Genomic DNA, 6,543 nt, shown 5'->3' with positions numbered 1-6,543 from the left:
TAGTCTATAGTCTAGTCTATAGTCTAGTCTATAGTCTAGTCTATAGTCTAGTCTATAGTCTTGTCTATAGTCTAGTCTATAGTCTAGTCTATAGTCTAGTCTACAGTCTAGTCTATAGTGTAGTCTATAGTCTAGTATATAGTCTAGTCTATAGTCTAGTCTATAGTCTAGTCTATAGTCTAGTCTATAGTCTAGTCTATAGTCTAGTCTATAGTCTAGTCTATAGTCTAGTCTATAGTCTAGTCTATAGTCTAGTCTATAGTCTAGTCTATAATCTAGTCTATAGTCTAGTCTATAGTCTATTCTATAGTCTAGTCTATAGTCTAGTCTATAGTCTAGTCTATAGTCTAGTCTATCTAGTCTATAGTCTAGACTATAGTCTAGTCTATAGTCTAGTCTATAGTCTAGTCTATAGTCTAGTCTATAGTCTAGTCTATAGTCTAGTCTATAGTCTAGTCTAGTCTATAGTCTAGTCTATAGTCTAGTCTATAGTCTAGTCTATAGTCTAGTCTATAGTCTAGTCTATAGTCTAGTCTATAGTCTAGTCTATAGTCTAGTCTATAGTCTAGTCTATAGTCTAGTCTATAGTCTAGTCTATAGTCCAGTCTATAGTCTAGTCTATAGTCTAGTCTATAGTCTAGTCTATAGTCTAGTCTATAGTCTAGTCTATAGTCTAGTCTATAGTCTAGTCTATAGTCTAGTCTAGTCTAGTCTATAGTCTAGTCTAGTCTAGTCTAGTCTAGTCTAGTCTAGTCTAGTCTAGTCTAGTCTAGTCTATAGTCTAGTCTATAGTCTAGTCTATAGTCTAGTCTAGTCTATAGTCTAGTCTATAGTCTAGTCTATAGTTTAGTCTATAGTCTAGTCTATAGTCTAGTCTAGTCTATAGTCTAGTCTATAGTCTAGTCTATAGTCTAGTCTATAGTCTAGTCTATAGTCTAGTCTATAGTCTAGTCTATAGTCTAGTCTATAGTCTAGTCTATAGTATAGTCTATAGTCTAGTCTATAGTCTAGTCTATAGTCTAGTCTATAGTCTAGTCTATAGTCTAGTCTATAGTCCAGTCTATAGTCTAGTCTATAGTCTAGTCTATAGTCTAGTCTATAGTCTAGTCTATAGTCTAGTCTATAGTCTAGTCTATAGTCTAGTCTATAGTCTAGTCTATAGTCTAGTCTATAGTCTAGTCTATAGTCTAGTCTATAGTCTAGTCTATAGTCTAGTCTATAGTCTAGTCTATAGTCTAGTCTATAGTCTAGTCTATAGTCTAGTCTATAGTCTAGTCTATAGTCTAGTCTATAGTCTAGTCTATAGTCTAGTCTATAGTCTAGTCTATAGTCTAGTCTATAGTCTAGTCTATAGTTAGTCTATAGTCTAGTCTATAGTCTAGTCTAGTCTATAGTCTAGTCGTCTATAGTCTAGTCTATAGTCTAGTCTATAGTCTAGTCTATAGTCTAGTCTATAGTCTAGTCTATAGTCTAGTCTATAGTCTAGTCTATAGTCTAGTCTATAGTCTAGTCTATAGTCTAGTCTATAGTCTAGTCTATAGTCTAGTCTATAGTCTAGTCTATAGTCTAGTCATAGTCTAGTCTATAGTCTAGTCTATAGTCTAGTCTATAGTCTAGTCTATAGTCTAGTCTATAGTCTAGTCTATAGTCTAGTCTATAGTCTAGTCTATAGTCTAGTCTATAGTCTAGTCTATAGTCTAGTCTATAGTCTAGTCTATAGTCTAGTCTATAGTCTAGTCTATAGTCTAGTCTATAGTCTAGTCTATAGTCTAGTCTATAGTCTAGTCTATAGTCTAGTCTATAGTCTAGTCTATAGTCTAGTCTATAGTCTAGTCTATAGTCTAGTCTATAGTCTAGTCTACAGTCTAGTCTATAGTCTAGTCTATAGTCTAGTCTATAGTCTAGTCTATAGTCTAGTCTATAGTCTAGTCTAGTCTAGTCTATAGTCTAGTCTATAGTCTAGTCTATAGTCTAGTCTATAGTCTAGTCTATAGTCTAGTCTATGTCTAGTCTATAGTCTATCTATAGTCTAGTCTATAGTCTAGTCTATAGTCTAGTCTATAGTCTAGTCTATAGTCTAGTCTATAGTCTAGTCTATAGTCTAGTCTATAGTCTAGTCTATACTCTAATCAACAGTCTAGTCTATAGTCTAGTCTATAGTCTAGTCTATAGTCTTTTCTATAATCTAGTCTATAGTCTAGTCTATAGTCTAGTCTATAGTCTAGTCTATAGTCTAGTCTATAGTCTAGTCTATAGTCTAGTCTCTAGTCTATAGTCTAGTCTATAGTCTAGTCTATAGTCTAGTCTAGTCTAGTCTAGTCTATAGTCTAGTCTATAGTCTAGTCTATAGTCTAGTCTATAGTCTAGTCTATAGTCTAGTCTATAGTCTAGTCTATGGTCTAGTCTATAGTCTAGTCTATAGTCTAGTCTATAGTCTAGTCTATAGTCTAGTCTATAGTGAGTCTATAGTCTAGTCTATAGTCTAGTCTATAGTCTAGTCTGGACTAGAATATAGACTAGACTAGTCTATGTCTAGTCTAGATTCCAGTATATAGTCTGGTATAGAGACAAGTATATAGTGTAGTCTATAGTCTACTCTATAGTGTGGCCTATAGTCTAGTCTATGGACTATATGTGCAGTTAGGAAAGTCTATACTTGTAGCTAGAATAGGATAATATGCAAAACAAGCCTAATAAAATTGAAATTCAAATACATATGTATGTACATATGTATGTATCTCTCTTACAATGACTTCAACCAGAAGAGGAGATAAGGCTGAACTTTGCAATGTTTATAAACAATATTCTTACGTACATATATTTCTAATTAAAGAAGCAAATCATTATTTATTATCATGAAAACATTCTGATACACTCAAACGAAGCTAAAGTGGCTAAACATGGGTTAATAATATAAAAAAACATAAGTACTAGTTGGAAAAAAAGTGCACAGTAATTCTACTTAGTAGAAAAAAGGTGTCACAGTTTAAATTATTATTATTATTATTATTTATTTTTGTTGATACGAGAAATGCTCTATTTATAAAACAATTTAATAAGAAATTAGAAAGATATGCAACATGCTTTCTTTTTCAAAAAAAAAAAAAAAAAAAAAAAAAAACAGACGACACACACACGTGTTTAGGTAGTAGTAGTAGTAGTTAGTTTGAAAACACTTGTTTAAAGTAGTTTTAAAAACACTGATAAAACAAATTAGCAAATGTATATTTATATGTTTTTATATATAAAATAATTATAAAAGAGTAGAAAAAGTATAGAAAAACATTTGTAAGAAAATAAGTTATTAACTTGTTTAATGTGATGTCTTTTTTTTACAACTTACTATTATCTCTATTACTGTTAAAGTCTACAACAATAACTGTTTATTTTTCAATTTTAGTTGGAAATTTTTATAATAAAGCAGGGCATAATTATTATCATTTACATTATTTTTTATAATTATATGTATTACTATCATTTAAATTTTTTATTATGTATAACTTATAAAAGCTTATGTCTGTAAAATCTTAAAATTTATACAATTATTTGTTTATATAATAAGTAACGTTATTTAAGCTGTAAAAAAGCTATTGAAAAAATGCGCCATTTTCACTGGATTAAAAATATGCTTTTAATCCTTTTAGATTATATTTTTTAAAAATATAATTTCAATGTCAGAAATGGTAAAATTAAAGTACTTCGATAAATATGATAGACTAGACAATAGACTAGACTATAGACTAGACTAGACTAGACTAGCATATAGACTAGACTATAGACTAGACTAGACTATACTATAGACTAGACTATAGACTAGACTATAGACTAGACGATAGACTAGACTATAGACTAGACCTATAGACTAGACTATAGAACTAGACTATAGACTAGACTATAGAACTAGACTAGACAGACTATAGACTAGGACTATAGACTAGACTATAGACTAGATTGACAGACTATAGACTAGACAATAGACTAGACTATAAGACTAGACATAGACTAGATTATAGACAAGACTATAGACTAGACTATAGACTAGACTGTTGATTAGACTATAGAATAGACTATAGACTAGACTATAGACTAGACTATAGACTAGACTATAGACTAGACTATAGGACTAGACTATAGACTAGAATAGACTAGACTATAGACTAGACTATAGACTAGACTATAGACTAGACTATAGACTAGACTATAGACTAGAATATAGACTAGACTATAGACTAGACTATAGACTAGACTATAGACTAGACATAGACTAGACTATAGACTAGACTATAGACTAGACTATAGACTAGACTATAGACTAGACTATAGACTAGACTATAGACTAGACATATAGACTAGACTATAGACTAGCTAGACTAGACCATAGACTAGACTATAGACTAGTCTATAGACTAGACTATAGACTAGACTATAGACTAGACTATAGACTAGACTATAGACTAGACTATAGACTAGACTATAGACTAGACTATAGACTAACTATAGACTAGACTATAGACTAGACTAAAGACTAGAATATAGATTACACTATAGATTAGAAAATAGACTAGACTATAGATTAGACTATAGACTAGACTATAGACTAGACTATAGACTAGACCATAGACTAGACCTATAGACTAGTCTATAGACTAGACTATAGACTAGACTATAGACTAGACTATAGACTAGACTATAGACTAGACTATAGACTAGACTATAGACTAGACTATAGACTAGACTATAGACTAGACTATAGACTAGACTAAAGACTAGAATATAGATTACACTATAGATTAGAAAATAGACTAGACTTAGATTAGACTATAGACTAGACTTTAGACTAGAGTACAGACTATACTATAGACTAGACTATAGACTAGACTATAGACTAGACTATACTAGACTATAGACTAGACTATAGACTAGACTATAGACTAGACTATAGACTAGACTATAGACTAGACTATAGACTAGACTATAGACTAGACTATAGACTAGACTATAGACTAGACTATAGACTAGACTATAGACTAGACTATAGACTAGACTATAGACTAGACTATAGACTAGACTATAGACTAGACTATAGACTAGACTATAGACTAGACTATAGACTAGACTATAGACTAGACTATAGACTAGACTATAGACTAACTATAGACTAGACTATAGACTAGACTATAGACTAGACTATAGACTAGACTATAGACTAGACTATAGACTAGACTATAGACTAGACTATAGACTAGACTATAGACTAGACTATAGACTAGACTATAGACTAGACTATAGACTAGACTATAGACTAGACTATAGACTAGACTATAGACTAGACTATAGACTAGACTATAGACTAGACTATAGACTAGACTATAGACTAGACTATAGACTAGACTATAGACTAGACTATAGACTAGACTATAGACTAGACTATAGACTAGACTATAGACTAGACTATAGACTAGACTATAGACTAGACTATAGACTAGACTATAGACTAGACTATAGACTAGACTATAGACTAGACTATAGACTAGACTATAGACTAGACTATAGACTAGACTATAGACTAGACTATAGACTAGACTAGACTAGACTATAGACTAGACTATAGACTAGACTATAGACTAGACTATAGACTAGACTATAGACTAGACTATAGACTAGACTATAGACTAGACTATAGACTAGACTATAGACTAGACTATAGACTAGACTATAGACTAGACTATAGACTAGACTATAGACTAGACTATAGACTAGACTATAGACTAGACTATAGACTAGACTATAGACTAGACTATAGACTAGACTATAGACTAGACTAGACTAGACTATAGACTAGACTATAGACTAGACTATAGACTAGACTATAGACTAGACTATAGACTAGACTATAGACTAGACTATAGACTAGACTATAGACTAGACTATATACTAGACTATAGACTAGACTATAGACTAGACTATAGACTAGACTATAGACTAGACTATAGACTAGACTATAGACTAGACTATAGACTAGACTATAGACTAGACTATAGACTAGACTATAGACTAGACTATAGACTAGACTATAGACTAGACTATAGACTAGGCTATAGACTAGACTATAGACTAGACTATAGACTAGACTATAGACTAGACTATAGACTAGACTATAGACTAGACTATAGACTAGACTATAGACTAGGCTATAGACTAGACTATAGACTAGACTATAGACTAGACTATAGACTAGACTATAGACTAGACTATAGACTAGACTATAGACTAGACTATAGACTAGACTATAGACTAGACTATAGACTAGACTATAGACTAGACTATAGACTAGACTATAGACTAGACTATAGACTAGACTATAGACTAGACTATAGACTAGACTATAGACTAGACTATAGACTAGACTATAGACTAGACTATAGACTAGACTATAGACTAGACTATAGACTAGACTATAGACTAGACTATAGACTAGACTATAGACTAGACTATAGACTAGACTATAGACTAGACTATAGACTAGACTATAGACTAGACTAT

This window comes from Lucilia sericata, unplaced genomic scaffold, assembly GCF_015586225.1.
Source record: "Lucilia sericata isolate MDLA Ls3-8-SP2 unplaced genomic scaffold, ASM1558622v1 Contig000844F_arrow, whole genome shotgun sequence".
Taxonomy (NCBI): domain Eukaryota; kingdom Metazoa; phylum Arthropoda; class Insecta; order Diptera; family Calliphoridae; genus Lucilia; species Lucilia sericata.
This window is presented reverse-complemented; position numbering follows the sequence as displayed.